The sequence below is a fragment of the Pygocentrus nattereri genome, chromosome 8, assembly GCF_015220715.1.
Source record: "Pygocentrus nattereri isolate fPygNat1 chromosome 8, fPygNat1.pri, whole genome shotgun sequence".
Taxonomy (NCBI): domain Eukaryota; kingdom Metazoa; phylum Chordata; class Actinopteri; order Characiformes; family Serrasalmidae; genus Pygocentrus; species Pygocentrus nattereri.
This window is the reverse complement of record NC_051218.1, coordinates 1,148,618-1,164,830: the sequence shown is the minus strand read 5'-3', so window position 1 is coordinate 1,164,830 and position 16,213 is coordinate 1,148,618. Positions and strand designations below refer to the sequence as shown.

At 43.6% G+C, this 16,213-nt stretch overlaps 1 protein-coding gene across 7 annotated transcripts in view; it reads left to right on the top strand.

The window, feature by feature from the left end:
• The first annotated feature begins 6,302 nt into the window (after positions 1-6,302).
• The window catches only part of mical2b (microtubule associated monooxygenase, calponin and LIM domain containing 2b), an 87,540-nt gene continuing 77,629 nt past the window's right edge, over positions 6,303-16,213 (top strand). For all 7 annotated transcript variants that reach the window (XM_037540322.1, XM_037540321.1, XM_037540320.1 and 4 more), the window contains exon 1: positions 6,303-6,491. The gene's annotated coding sequence lies outside the window, so the exon portion shown is untranslated. The remainder of the gene's footprint in view (positions 6,492-16,213) is intronic.

Genomic DNA, 16,213 nt, shown 5'->3' with positions numbered 1-16,213 from the left:
GAAGGAGCTTTTAGAGGTATTAAAGGGGAATTCCACCCAAACTTATCCAGGCCAAATTGTTCACAGTGGTGGTGATAGGAACCAGACGTCTAAAGAGTTTAATGCCTCTAAAGGCTCCGTCACAATAAAGTTATTACATGAAATGGTTATGAATATATTACCTGATGCCTGAGACAGTGTTTAACAGTAGTTCTGTAGTACAACTTTAGCTAACACACACACACACACACACACACACACACACTGGGTAGTTTCCACATGCCATCTACTGTCCTGCTCATTTGTAATTCAATTCAATTCAATTCAACTTTATTGTCATTATAGTATAGAGGGTAGTGCAGTGTAGCGAAACACTATGGGGCGACTTTTCCAGTGCAGTAATAAAAGATGCATAGTAAACAGGGCAAAGACAGAAGACAGTAAAGGACAGACAAAGTGTGCGTGGTCAGTAGGTTCAGGTGTCGAACATAGACAGGATGTGCGTAGGCAGGTGTTACAGGTGTACTGGACGTATAGCCAGTTAGTGCACGGTCAGATATTCAAGTGTATCAGGTATAGAGACAGAAATGTGCTGGTGAACTGCAGTCCAGTAAATGCAGAAGTACTAGTGGTGTAAACAGTGGTCTGTATATAAAGTGGACAGTGCAGGTAAAGAGTAGCAGCATGATGTTCAGGTATTGGCTATAAAAACGCTCCCACAGAAAGTTTTGTTATTAAAACTGAGTTACTTTCTGAATCAGCTCTATCAGTTCACCTGTCATTCTGAGGAAGAAGACCCCACCCACTGACTTGGACGGAGTTTTCCCTGATCTCACTTCACTCTGAGCCTCTTGCTTCTTGCGTTTTGCAGGTGCAAGGACCCGTTTCACTGCGGTGACGGCATGCGTTCTCATGCATTCTGAAGCTTTGCTGACTGCCTGTTTCATGGGACACACAGTGTACCACAGCAGTTATGTGACACCTCAGATTGTGAGGTTTCACCAACAGATCTTCGAGCAGCACCTGCTTTACTGCTCATCACCTCCTCAGAGGCTGGACAATCAGAATAGCCCCCGATTAGTAGAACTGTTTGAGCACTGCCCTGAGTTTACGGACTTTCTGGATCCTTCTGAAGGCCTGGTCTGAACGTTTCTGCTCGTGCTTCCACCTTTCTCCTTTGACTGTTCCTGCAGCTGTTTCTATACCAGATCAAGACCAGCTTCATCAGATTGGCCTTCGCTGTCGCTGGACGGAGTCGGCTCCTCCTCGTGGGAGGGGTTCACTTGCTTTTCCTTTGTATTAATGCGGTTCAGCAACTCATTTCTTTCAGTTCCAAGTGACTCAACTTTTCCCTGCAGGACACTAACAGAGTGCCGTTAAGACTCCGTGTGTAAAATGAGTAAAATTTGCTTGAGAAAAGCAAAACCCTGAATAATAAAAGAGGCTCCAGCAGAGTCTGCTGTTAGTCTTTTATTGGTTTTAGGTTTTAAAAGTGCTGTTCTGTTGATTTCTCTCCGGTGGGATGGCTGTTTAGATGGATTTGTTTGGCTGTAGCGTTGAAGTGGAGTTAATAGTCCGTGTCAGTCTGTCAGTCTGTGTCCTTGTAGGTCAGTGAGCACTAGATCTTTAATGACTTGTGCTTCACCTCCTGTGGCCACCACCTCAAGCATCTCGTCTCCTGCTTTACCACGAATAAGTATCAGCAGTTTGTGATGATTGGTTTGGCTGAGGAGTAGAAGTGGAGTTCTAGTCTGAGTCAGTCTGTGAGTCTGTGTCTCTGTTGGTCAGTGAGCACTAGATCTTTAATCAAATCAAATCAAATCAAATCAGATTTATTTGTGGCGCTTTTTACAACGGATGTTGTCGCAAAGCAGCTTCACAGAATTCCAGAAAAGACAGAGTTTTAACATGAATATAAAACCCCCAGGTGAGCAAGCCAGGGGCGACAGTGGCAAGGAGAACCTCCTCAGAACTGAGGAAGAAACCTTGGGAGGAACCAGGCTCACCAGGGGGGGACCCATCCTCCTCTGGTCAAACTACCTACAAATGATTATACTACTAATATTAATAGCACCTCAAGCATCTCGTCTCCTGCTTTACCACAAATAAGCATCAACAATTTGTGATGATTGGTTTGGCTGAGGAGTAGAGGTGGAGTTCTAGTCTGAGTCAGTCTGTAGGGTCAGGATTAAAGTCTCCTCCAGCAGTGAATGTGTAATGACAGTAGGATGTGCTGTTTTTAAGGGCTTGTTTTCTGGTGATGTTTGGCTGTTCTTCTCTTTTCATATGTTAGTTCTCCGTTCCTTCTGCAGTCCCTCTGTGGAGCACTCATTGCCTCAGGGGGGGCTTGTAGGGTCTTCAGAGCATGTTTTATTGTCCAATGACACGTCTCCCCCCCCATCCTCCTTTCTCTGTGTCCTCCTCTGCTGCTGAGGATCGGTTTCAGTTGCTCCTACACAGGTTCTTGAGTTCTCAGGCTGTGTTCTTGCTTGTTCTCCATTCCTTCTGCAGTCCCTCTGTGGAGCACTCTTTTCCTCGGGAGGGGCTTGTAGGGTCTTCAGGACATGATTTACTGTCCAATGGCACGACTGTCTCCTACCCTCTTTTCTCTCTGCCCTCGTCTGCTGCTGAGGATCCGTTTCTGGTGCTCTATCACAGGTTCCTGAGTTCTCTGACAGAGTTCTTGTGTCTCCAAATGCTTGCTGGTGTCTCCACTGATCTTCAGCTCCCACTTGGATGCCACTGTCTCCTGATGTTCTGGTAGTGTCCTCTTCTTTGTCTGCTTCAATCATGTCACATGTCTCTCCGCCTGGGTTTCTCTCATGTTCATCTGCTTTGACTTCATTTGCAGGAACATCGTTCATCAGTTCTTTTGTTTCAGCTGGTAGAAAAAAATCAGAGAAATCAGCAACAAAGCTTACCTCCAATAATCTCGCTCAGAACAAAGACTTTAGAACTAATATCGAAATGATTGAAGTTGTTGAAATGTTTATTTAATTACAAATACAGATGCCCAGAATCAGATCAGTGTCGTCTCTACATTGTACTCACCAGACTGGTCGATGCTTCCTTCAGTCTCCTCCAAGAAGTCTGCCCAACTTTTAATGGGCTCGTAATCAGACATCCAGTCGGATTCAGCATCCGGCTTCTCTTCCACATCTGTTCATACAGTAGACAGAATAATTTGTTAAAATCCTGGTCTAAATTAGATATTTTTAACAGTTCAACTCTTCTTTTAGTGGTCATTCGCACTACTTACCCAGAAGGTGGTCATTTGGTGTGTCACGTTCTTCCAGGTGGGCCGGCATGCTGTCTGTAGAGGCTTCATCCTCCGTATCGGCAGCGTTCATCACTTTAAAGGCACAGTAAAAGGAAGTTCCGTCAACATTTGATTTAACATCACAGATGATGGTTTAGGTCTGTAGTCATGAATATTAATGAAGTAAGTAATGAAGGACTGAGTGAATCTACAGGCTGTGGTGAGAGAACAGGCCTTTCTTTGCCTCTGTGGCTGAAGTGACACTTCTTATTTACTTATTATTTATAATATTTTTCATCAGGACAAGCAGGTAAATTGCCTTATTTAAGAAAATTAATTAAGACATTTCATCATTTTAAAGTGACGTCTCTGTGATTGTTCATGTTCACGGTTCTTACCAAGACAGTCGGTCTCTGTGTCCTGAAGGTCAGTGAGCACTAGATCTTTAATGACCTGTGCTTCACCTTCTGTGGCTGTAACCTCAAGCATGTCATCTCCTGTATTAACATGAATGAATATCAACAATTATTGAAATCAACAACCTTTTCCCCAGTAGTGATTTGTATTTCTTTGATATTTAGATACCATAGCAAGCTTTTAGCAACACCTTAGCAACCACCTGGAATTCCACAACAACTACCTCTCAACACCCTAGCAATCATATAAAATCCCACAGCCTGGCCGCTCTTTAGCATCTTAGCGCTCTGCATCTTCTTCAGGAAGTGCTCTGTTCTAGTTAAGTCCTGATTCTACATGATCTGGTATCAGCAGTTCTTCAGCTGTGTCATCATCATTCCATCTGTTCAGTTCCTGTACTTACCGAGATGTTCCTCCACCGGTTCCTCTGTTTCATCCAGGTAAATGTCCATGAGCTGCTGGATGACCTCGGCCTCGGCTTCAGCCGCTGTCTTCTTCAGCTTCAGAGTCCAGCTGTGTCATTTACACGATGTTAATTATATAATTAATATAATTATAGTCGTTCATTGTCTTTACTCACTCAGAGCGGCGCTGTGTGCCTCAACATCCTGCAGTAAGGCTTCCATCAGTTCTTCAATGGCTTCTGCTTCACTGCTCGTCGTCTGACTCTCTGCAAAGTTTTCAACAACACGATTTAATCATTGACATTGTTAAAGAGCTGCTTTGTGAAATATATTGTTGGTAGTTGATCAACTTTTTTACTGATATTGATAATTGAACGGTCATGTGGATGTTTGGTGGTCAGTGCTGGACTAATTCATCTTATCATTGTTTTTTTTTTCTGGCAGATATTAATTTCCATTTCTTACCCAGAGGTTGGTTGTTATCCGCCTCCTCATCCAGGTCAGCGGACATGAGCGCTTTAATGGCCTCGGCCTCGGCTTCAGCCTTAATCGGATCCGGCAAATTTCCTGCTAGATCATTGCTGGCTTCAGGAGTGTCTTTAGTGGAGTGAAAGTCCTCATGTAGAGGAGCTTCCATCTTCTCTGGTGACTCAGCAGAGATGTTCTCCAAGCTACCACACACAGTACCTGCTGGGAGGTGTGGAACATCACTGCCCTCCTCTCCCGCTGCCGGCTGTTGGGCTGCTTGGATTTCTCCTGCTCTTTCTACGTCCACGTCATCCAGATGAGCGTAGACTCGGTTGAGCAGGTAGACGATGCCGTCTTCAACTCCCAGGCGGGGCTGATAGGTGAACTGGAGGGGGTCCAGAAAAGGCTGGACTATGGGTCGGAGCTGATCCAAGACCAGCCTCTCCGTGTTCTTCATGACATGGGACGTCAGTGCCACTGGCCTGTAGTCCTCGGTGTCACTGGGTCGTGTGTTGAGTGTGGAGGCAGCTTTTTGTTGTTATGCACCAAAAAATGGAACCATTTCTCAAAAAAGATCAGACAAGTAACATCAGCGCATCACATTAAGAAGCAGCTGGAAAACAGATTTTACCCACTTTGTTTTTCATGATTCCGTAGTTTTCCCGTACTATTAATTGTAGTATCTACACCCGATGACCGCTGGGATAGACTCCAGCATCCACAGCGACCCTGAGGGAGAAGCGGCTTAGAAAATGTGTGTGTGTGTGTGTGTGTGTGTGTGTGTGTGTGTGTGTGTGTGTGTGTGTGATACTACTATCACTGTATTTATCGTTTAAATTTGTGATGATATTTTATTAATATTTTGATTTTTTTTTGTTTCTTGTTTATTTTAAATTTCTGTTATAATTGCAGTGATTTTATTCAAAATGCATGCTTTTTTGTTTTTATATATTCTATTTATAATATTTATATATAATATTCTATTATATATTATTATGTATTCTTCTGTATGTATATTTATATTTACATAGTTACATATATATATACATATACACACACACACACCAATACATATATATGTATCTCTTTTGTCTTTTAATCCATTGTGGAGCACTTTGAGCTGCATTTTTGTATGAAAAATGCTGTGCAAATAAAGCTTATAATAATAATAATAATAATAATAATAATAACAACAATCTGTTTGTTTCCTCCAGATTCTCCAGTTTCCTCCCACAGTCCAAGGACATGCAGTCAGGCTAATTGGACATGCTAAATTGTCCCTGCCTGTGTGTGTGTGTGTGTGTGTGTGTGTGTGTGTGTGTGTGTGTGTGTGTGTGTGTGTGTGTGTATGTCTGTCTGCCTGCCCTGTGATGGACTGGTGACCTGTGATGACCTGTGATGTGACTTCTGGGATGGGCTCCAAGTCCCCCTGTGACCCAGATGGATAAGCGGCTTAGAAGATGTGTGTGTGTGTGTGTGTGTGTGTGTGTGTGTGTGTGTGTGTTACACGTCCTGGCTAGTCTTGCTTTGATGCTGTCTGGGAGTGGAGAAACGACTTCATGTGTGCACAGAGACACATGTTGAACACTAAGATCATTTCGAGAGCAGCTCGTCCAGGTTCTGCACTGAATTTGCCGCGTTATAATATTATAATCAAACCAGCGAACCGTTTTAAGACGGCCCTCACTTCTGATTGGCTGCCGTTCCGCCAAAGCCCCGCCCTGCACTATAAGAGCTGTGGGGGTTCAGGCGCTGCGCTCGACCGGCGGAGGGAGCGGCAGGAGGAGTCACTGAGAAACAAACATTGGAGGCGTTTTATTCCAGACTGGTTTCCTTCGACGAGTTCACTTTAAATGTGGGAATAAACTTCACGGATACACACAAAGATACGACAGCCGGCGACGGGAGGCCTGCGGGCAGCAGCAGCTGTCGCCGCAAGTTACAGCACAGCTAGACGGACAGGGGTAAGTGGGCAGGACTTGGGGCACTTAACGATATTTGAAGTGTGCTGGGTTGTCATAGTTCAGGGGCAAGTAGCCCATAACGTGCTCATTTGATTCACCACCCAGGACTATGAAAATGAAAAGTGACCACAGACCGTGTCCGGTAGCTGCTCAGGTGCCCTGTTGCCCCACCTGTAGCCCGTAGTATCAGGTGCAGTGTTGAATATTTCAGGGCAGCCGGTGACTGTTGGCTTTTTCCTTTCACAGCTTTCAGCCAAAGGTGCTTATACCTGCCGTTTGAGCCTGTCTGAGGCTTGGTCCGGTCATTCTGAGCAGGTTTACGGTCATTGCAGTGTCGTGTCTTCACCTGGGCGGCCTTCAGTCATGAGATCAGGGAGGTCAGGTAGCTGGTCTACATGTATGCGTGGACAGTGGTCTGCATGTAGGCTGTTTCTGCCTCCAGAGCTGCGTGCAGTCTAGCCAGTTTGCTCACTTGGGTACACCTGAGTACAGTGTAGGTACAGTTTTGATAGGTTTACTCCTGCCTGAGTGATTTAATGAGGTAAGACGCCTAATTTTACTTTTCCTTGGTTTGCCTTGCAAATGTGTGCTTAACTACATCTGTAAGGAAAGGAATCTGTTTCTTCCCACTTCCGTTTCAGTCCTGATGTTTAGGCCTTTAGAGTAATTCCTCTTCTCAGTAGGCGTGATGTCTCTCTGGTCAGCTGCTTCTGCTCCTCAGCTGCGATGCTGTTGCTCCCACAGCTTGATCACTGTATCCCGGCCCAAAGGGATTAAAAAAGGCAGACGTCTAACAGACTTCAGCTCCTGTTCTGGGAGATGCTGGGCGTATAAAGCACCTCTGCAGTGCTTGGACCTGATGGGCTGCGTGTTGTTTTTACTGTGTGTACTTAATTGAAACGTTTACGGCATTTGGCTGAAGCTCTTATCCAGAGCGACTTACAATTTGATCATTTTACACAGGAAGGCCAAGGTGGTGTTAGGAGTCTTGCCCAAGGACCCTTATTGGTGTAGTGTAGGGTGGTTACCCAGGTGGGGATTGAACCCCAGTCTACAGCGTAGAAGGTAGAGGTGTTACCCACTACACTAACCAACCACCCCAACGGCAGTTCTTCCACCTGAGTTTAGTTTCAGGCGCCTCGACTCGCCTCTGCTTCTTTTCTTGACCCTTTAAATGTGTCGTTACGTCCGCGTGAGTTGTGTGCCGCGTGTCAGATGACCGTGTGAAGTGAACAGCCTTCCAGCCTGTGGCACATGTTCATCACTGACAGCTTATTAGCTCCCCTGTGCAGGATTATCGTTTATTGTTTTGGCTGCCGTTTTAATCCACGGAGGATCAAATGCTTAGGCCGCTGGCTGCAGCTGATGGGGAAATGAATGTTGAGCGTCCCCCCTTTTTAATAAGTCGTCAGCATCGCGTGTTCATATGTTAAGGGATCAGTGCAAATTCTCTGTGTTGCCATTTATGATGTTTACAGGCAAGAACTTCAGGATCTTTTCCTGAAACATGTTTGGGTTGAAAACAAGCAAAAAACCCTTTTAAGGGTTTTTTTGTTTTCAGTCTGATGAATAAAGGCCCAAGATGTAAATAGGGGTCATCATGTATGAAAGATCTTCAGAACTAGCAGTTGAAGCTGTTTCTGTAGACACACTCAACCTCAATAAGACTTTCATTTTGAGCGCTTTTCCGTTTATATGCAAGCTTTTTCAATGTTCCTTCTCTTGCATTGTTGCGGCCTGAGTATACCTGTAAAATCCCTTTTTATTGGCCATGCAAACTAGGCAGGATCAACTCCGACGTTCCCTGGATAGCCATTGATTTTATTCCTCGCACATTAACATTACTTCTTCTTTCTTTATGTGAACTTTTTGTGAACGTACCTTTACTTCCCCGTCCTGTGGAGGCACAGATACAGAACTAGCTCTTCCCTGGCCTGTGCTGCTGACTTATAAGGGCTGTACTGGTGGAGAGGATGACAAAAATACTCCACCCGAGTGGCCTCGCCGTCGTGTCCAGTGTAGATCTGTCAGAGCGGTAGCAGCATTCAACCACAGCCGTGAGAAGAGACTCACAGTAACGTGCTGAGGAAGAGCTTTGGCTCCGCGCTGAAGGCCACAATTAGAATATTAGCCCACTGTGGAAAGCCATAAGCTCCTGCGGGAGCCCCTGCAGCTTTTCAGCGGGATGATGGTGAGTGAAGCCGCTCTGCTTTTTCCCAGCGATTTCTCCGGAGAGAAATTTCAAGGAGCGTTTCAACTGAGAGAAGGACTGAAATAGTTTTGAACGAGTTTCCATCGTGCCACCGCAGAGGTTTTAAAACTGAGGAGATTCTTCACTGGGAAAAAAATCCTTCTGGCAGTAGTGGCAGCTTATCCTATTGTGGCTTCATAGCAGAACCTCACGTCTGCAAAATGGTAACCGTAAGAGGGATTTTCAACTTTAATATGTGTCAGAATAGCGAGATTTTATTTCCAAGTACTTTGGGACCGTTTCTATTCATCTAGAGAGAAATGTTCACACAGCACTTTCCCATGTTTATCTAAAGTGGCTTTGGATGTGATGGTGGTTTGTTGCAGGACAGCACCACTGAGTACCAGGTGTGACCAGAGGGACTTGGTGTACTCCATGCCCTCCAGCCTGCAGCCCTGATCTGTTTTTGGCGCCAGTAGAGCTTTTGGCTATACGGTAGCTAATCGTCCCAGACCTGAGCAGGGCTGGAGCTGGTTTATTTAGGCTGTGCTGTACCAATTAGGGATGCACTGATCATGGATTTTTACAGGCAACTAGGTCGAGTTAGAGTAGGTGATTTATTTCATTCGTCATATTTCTTGAAATGCTCTTTACATCCTGCCAGCATGTCAGTAATATCAGTAACTCAAATGCTCTGACAATAAAAAGAAAGTAAGTCATTGTCTGTGGAGGCTGTAGGACTATGATTGGATGGCCTGCCTGCCTGTCAACCTGCCTCACGACCTGTCCACATGGGCGTGCCTTGCTGCGTCAGTCATATGGTTCTACGCACAGCTGAAAGGAGACAAGCTCGGTTTCACGAGAACGGCAGAGGAAGTTACACAGGTATCTGCTAAAGAAAGAAAAGAGAGACTGAGGTAGAAAAGCCCTTGAGCAGAGGTCAAACCAGAGAGAACATCGGTGTAGCTTTCCAATAGTGGCGACGCAAAAAAGGCTCAGAATGTGAGGCCAAGGCTGCTGTTTTTCTGTTGGACAGGTAATTATTTGGTTTTTGTTTATGGAGGGAATTTTCCTGAATTGTGTAGCCAGCGTAGTACTTACTATGTAGCTATGTATTAGTCCAATGCTATTGTTATCTAAACTGTAGATAGCTATATTAATATTGTATGTAATCTGTGTGCCTATGTTTGTAGGCCAGGTGCGTTCATGTGTTTTGGGGGAGTGGTGTTGAAAGGAGGGCTGAAAGTAAGGGGTGTTTACATTTCCTAGTTTCTGCTAAATCACCTACTCCAGTTTTAACCTTTTAACCAAAACTCGCACTGTGTGGGCTCAGTGAACACGCGCGATACACCAGAGCATTTATTGTACTTTTTATTAGCCAGCGCTGCAGCATAAATATCATTTTGCTCCTTAATAAGCCAAAGTGGCATTTTAATTTTGTAACCAAATAATGAGTTTAATCACTGTCATCAACCACCGTGGACTGTTCTCGCTGCTGGGCTCTGGAAGGAGGTTCCCAAGCCTTCGAAGCAGAACAGCCAGGTTCAAAAACAGCTTCTTCCCACACGCCATAATACGGCTGGACTCTAAATAACACGCTGCTCCAAATCTTTCTCTTTTTTTTGATGAACTCGTACGTGGGACCTCCAGTGCAGTATACTCCTGTACATATACTTATTTAAAAATGATTTATCTGCTGAAATACTTATGTTTACATAATGTACTACACCTTGCACTACATTGTATTACTTGTATTACTGATCTACTCTGAGCCAAGGCAACGGAATTTAGTTCTAGTGCTCACTGTACGGTGTTCATTTGACGATGACGTCTAAGTCTAAGCATCAGTTTCATATTTAAGTAACAGGAATCAAATGAAATGCTACTTCATCACGCCAGACTGGCTATTCAGCACAATAAGTCATGCATATTTATGCATAGTTGTGCTTGGATATTTTGCTACAGGCAGATCAGCCTCATTTGAATACAGCGCACGTGACTTTTCTAATTCATGTTATTTACATATAAAATTTGCAACACATCATCCAAAATCAAAATAATGAATTGGATGATTGCTGATCACACGCTTGGAGCAAAAATCTGCAGATTTCTAGTGCAGTCTTAGTAATTCCAGTATTAGTTTTTATTAATTTAGTAAACTGTGGGAGGATAAACTTTTATACTCAAAGTTTGAATAATTAAAAATGTAATTTATTATTCTTGACCTGCTGTAATGAATTGCAAGATTTGTCTTTTGTCTCAGTTGTGCTTGTGGACTTTGTAGAAGTGGCGCTGATCTGATGCAGGGGGTGGTACTGGAGGAGGAAAAGGAATTGAATCGCATGCAGTGCTGAAATGGTGCTCTCACACTGTGATAGCTGTGTAGTTCTGACTGTAGGGGAGTAGAGTGATTTGAACAGGTTGAGCAAGATGACCTGCTTTTAGATGCTCACCAGAGGTGAAGTGCTTCAATTAAGTGCTTAAATGGCTTATTTTGAGATCGATATCTGCTGAAAACGGCAGAAGTTCTGACTTCTGACTGGTGCGGTCAGCTGTGGCAGGTGTGAGTACTGCGGGTTCAGTTGATGTTCATGTGAACAGCACCTTTAGAGGTTGGCAGGGAGTAATGTTTATTTTAGCTCGAGCTGTTTGTCGTCAGTTGGAGCTGCTACATGTCAATGGTTAGGAAGTAGGAAGAGCCGATCAGCCGATTTGCTCTCCTGTTGGAGCGGCCAAAGCCGTGTTCGTGAAGGAGTCGGATCTTTTCTTGTCTTCGTTAGTTTGACCATCAGTCAGTTTATATGTAGTTTCTCTGAAAGCCTCTCACCTCCACGGCTCTAATCAAGTCCAGCCCTACCAGGTGTGTAGTGTAGAATCAGCACTGATGGTTCAGACTGTTCCAACATCTCAGAAATACCCAAATCCAAAGTAAACAAACATTGCGTTTCTGTTTGCCTACGTTCCCTCCAAGCTGAAAGACACGTTGCTGTAAGTGGTTAAGTTAGGATCACAACCACATTCGTATTTCTCTGCTTGTGAAAGGGGAAAGAATGTAAATGCAGTGGCAGGACGTTCCGTTAACTGGGAAGTTGCATATCCTGCAGACTTTTATCTGCAGGATAAGCAGATAAGAGTGGGCTAAAGACTGTAATGGTGTCAGAAGAGGAATGTGCTGCTTTAAAAAGAGCATATCTGCTGCGGATCTCTGTCAGAGAGAGAGAGAGAGATGCATTATTAATACATGAAGCTCCCTTAGTATTAATTTTAGAAGGTGAAACATTTCTTTCCTATTTTACTTTGATTATATATCATCGGTCTTCATTAATGTGAAGCCTTGCCCGAAAGCTTCTGTGGGCCGGTGGACAGCTATACGATCGCACCCTGCTGGAAGCTGAAATGTGAAACCTGGCTATTCTGAGCTGTGAGACTATCTGAACACGCCTGGAAAAGTCAGACTCTCGGGAACTGGGTGCTAAAACATGCTGAAGTCTAATATATATCTATCTATCAGAAGTGAAGGAAACCGTGACATGACTGCATCGAGATTAGAGAGTGTGTGTGTGTATTTTTTATATATATATATATATATATTTTAACTTTTGTCTGTGATTTTTCACGCCTTACATTTAGGAGGAACTAAAGAAGAATCTCTCAAAGCACTGCACCGTACCTCTGTACCAGTCTTGACTGATTACATTAGTAATTAAAATGCACATTATCAAAATCCTGCCAGTACTGAAAGACAATTGCTTAAAAAAATCGTTGGAGTGGGCAGATTTCCATATTTCAAACCGATATTTGAACTCCAGGAGAACTGTATGTTTAAGTGATGCTGCCTTAAAATATCTGCATCTTATTCATTGTACTGCATTTGTTACCCTATACAGAAGTACGTGTGACATTTCTCTATAATGCTAATTCAAATAAATATAAATGTTTATGTATCTGCATTGGCAGATATGTCCATGAAAAATATTGGATATCAGCATCAGCCCAGAATTCCCATATTGGTGCATCCCTGTGTTCTACCAGTGATTTTGGTAATGGAGTCATTAGAATGGGCTTTATAAAGACAATGATGAGCAAGGAAGCTTGTAAAAATACTTATTAAACTCACTGTGGCAAAAATGCATATAAGTAGATTTGCCCGCTTTCTTCAGGCTCTTTCTTTCTGAAGGAGAGACCGTGAGGAGAATTTGAAATATGCTTGATTATCATGGAAAAACCCAATTAACCGTTCCAGGTTTGTTGAGGAGGTACATTTTATTCTAGGGTTTTTTGTTTGTTTGTTTGTTTGTTTGTTTGTTTTTTTTAATCATGTAATTGTGGCAGTACTAATGATGTTGAGTACTTCTGAAGCTTTAGTGTGAGGTGTGCCTTGTACAGAGATAACGGCCAATAACGGTCATGTTCAAGCTCCAGATTGAAACACACTTCCTTTTAGTCTCCGTTCCTCCTCCAGGCTCCAGGAAGCTGTCCGTTGGGTTTCCTTTGACGAGCCAGATGGAGATGCTGATGAAGCACTGATGTAAAGGAAATTTCAGTGAAATTTCATGGGTGTTGTCCAGTTTAACTGCCACTGGACCAGATCTTAGCAGAAGATGGTGCTCCAGAGAAGTCATTATGGCCAGTTACGGGTGTAAACTTGACCTACATTCCACCCCCGTTAAGCGTAACGTATGAGCGGTCACTCTGTAGTGTTTAAGATTAGAGGGAGTCGCTGCCGCTCTGAGCAGCTGCTGAAAGGCTCCGATTGTTTCAGTGTTTTTCTCTCGACTAGCCTCTCTTTAGCCTCTAGACAGAGCATTGTTTACATTGTTCAGGTTCCTCTGATGGACAGGGCTTCCAGAATTCAGTGACACATGCGCCCTATTGGTGCCATTTGTGGAGGGACACCCTAGTGGTGTCATTTTTTTTGGGAGATATTTCTCTGGCTTTGGCCCTTTTAACCTGCTTTGGGAGCCCTGCTCCATTAAAAGCATAGTTTAGAGATCTTTCCTCATAACCCTAGAACGTACTTGGAAAGCTGCTTATTTATGTTCATACTGGGGCTTAATTTGTGAAGGAAGATTCAGATCCTGCAAGGTTGACCTGACTGGAGCCGGTGAAGCCGGATCTGGCCCTTCCGAGATTGGATTTGGCACCTCACTCGCACGTTAAACAGATTCACATACGTTGTCTATAGAGACGCATCAAGAAAAGTCATATTTTGTACAAGCACCTTTGTGTACACTACTATGCAAAGATCTTGAGCATCTCAGCACGTTGCCAAAAACCATTAGCAATAAGGGTTTTACCAGTAATAAAATGCCGTATAATTAAAATAGATGCAAATAAACAGTAAAGTGTTTTCAGAAGAATAGTTGATCTCTTTTGAGCTAGTTTGAAGAACAAAGCTTGGTTCTGGATGTCTGCTGGAAGCCCTCAGCTGTCACATTGATTTGTTAAATTCCATCAGCAGCACATTCTGGTGTGCTGTTGATCAGCCAAGCCAGGTGTTGGGTGATAACTACAGATAATACTGGGCTGCCATGAAGGGGGTTTTGGAAATAGTTGAACAAGCACTTCAAAATCACTGGGTGAATAAATACTTACTGCGCAGATTTTTACAGAGCTTAAAACTTTTACACAGTGCTGCATAACAAAGTGTGTAAAATCTAAAGCATGCTGTGTCATTTAGTGCCATGGCACACAAACAGTAATGAAAACATAAACAATGCCACGGCAGTGACGCAGCGTGCTGCTTTTTAGTTTTTCCACATTTTCCTATGTTGTACTGCTCTGTGCACGTTTTAGGCACGTCAGAGGATTGTGTATCGTGCACTCTCGCACTGGTGTTGTGCAGCCACTGGCTTGGGACATTGATTTGTTAGCTGCCCATGCATGTGAGACTTTAATTTGGGCAAACCGTCATGTAAAAGAGCATTCAGTCCGTATCACTACTCCGTATTTTGGGACCTCATCATTTGCAGATGAAGCCCTGCTTCACTCGTTGTTTGAAAACTGATGCAGTGCATTCCGGAGATTTTGCAACTCGGAGTTATAGACACGTGAAGTTGTAATGCTCATGCATGAACGTGCACATTTTCCTCATTAAATATTGTTTTGAAAATGCCAGACGTTTCATTAGAGCAGTTCTGTTGGCTGCATCGTGTGCTGGTGTCCCTATAGTGAAGCGTCTCTCGGGTGCTGAGCTGTCCTCCTTTGATCTTCCTGTTTTCCTCAGGTGTTCCTGGCTCACGGCTCAGGCACTTGTCAGCATTCCTCCTTTCACGCTGGGAGAACTTTCTGTTTCAAATTCTTCCCTTTCCTTCCCCGGCCCCATTTCTGGGCAGCTGTTTCTGGCCATAGCAATTTTTTGCGGAGTATTACAGAAACGCACTGCTTTGATTTAGTTTGCATGACCAGTTGTTCTTTTCAGAAGTGCAGTGACCGCCTGTCCTGGAAATAAGCAAAAGACTTCATGGGTAACAGATTTAATGGTACACTCTTAAACCGGGATGCCAGAAAGGGTTCTTGGGAGCGACGCCTTAGATGAACTACATTTCAGCTCCTGAAGAAGCTTTCAGAACCGACTCTGTAAAAGAGAATAGTGAGGGTCATTCTGCATTCCTGCGTGTGACCTTGGTGTTATGAAAGTAGCTTGTTTCCAAGTTCCTCTCCGTGACAGAGATTCTACATATTCTGCTTCCAAGGCAATCGGCTATCTATTACCAGCAGCAGACTATGTTGATGTAATCTAACTCTTTCCCCCTTCCAGAACAGCACACTTGAGCATGTTGTTCTCAGGTTACCTTTTTTTTTCGTCTCATTCACCAGGCCTTTCGCTCCAGGCAGTTCTCTTCCAGCTTCTATTTATTTCATCTCAAAACATCTAAAGGCCAAGCCCAACTTGCAGACACCTTAGCCTCTTATTCCGATATGCTGCAGCTGCCTATGCACTACAGCTTTCTGATGGCTGCACTTAAATGCGTGGTCCTGATACTGTGTTTTGAGGTCAGTTTGCCCGTGTGAATTCCAGGCTGAAGTGGACTTGGTGCCACATCCACTACTGTTTCCACTGGAACCTCGAAGTACAGACAAGCTCCTAAACTAAAAGGAAAGCACTACAATGCAAAAAATGCTATCTTAACAAGTGAAAGCATCTTAAATGTAGACCGAATTCTAGGAATAAAATTGTAGGAATATTGTTGTTATTGTTGTTATTATTATTATTATTATTATTATTATTATTTATTATTATTATTATTTATTATTATTATTATTATTATTATTATTATTATTATTATTATTATTATCTCTTTTTTTTTTAACAACCATTTGTTACTTTGTTTGCACACTGTGAAATTAGACCTCTGGATTTAACCCATCCGTGCAGTGAAACACCCACATACACACTAGTGTACACACACTTGCCCATAGCGGTGGACAGCCCTATCCACGGCACCCGGGGAGCAGTTGGGGGTTAGGTGTCTTGCTCAAGGGCACTTCAGTCATGGACTGTCGGCCCTGGGGATCGAACCGGCGACCT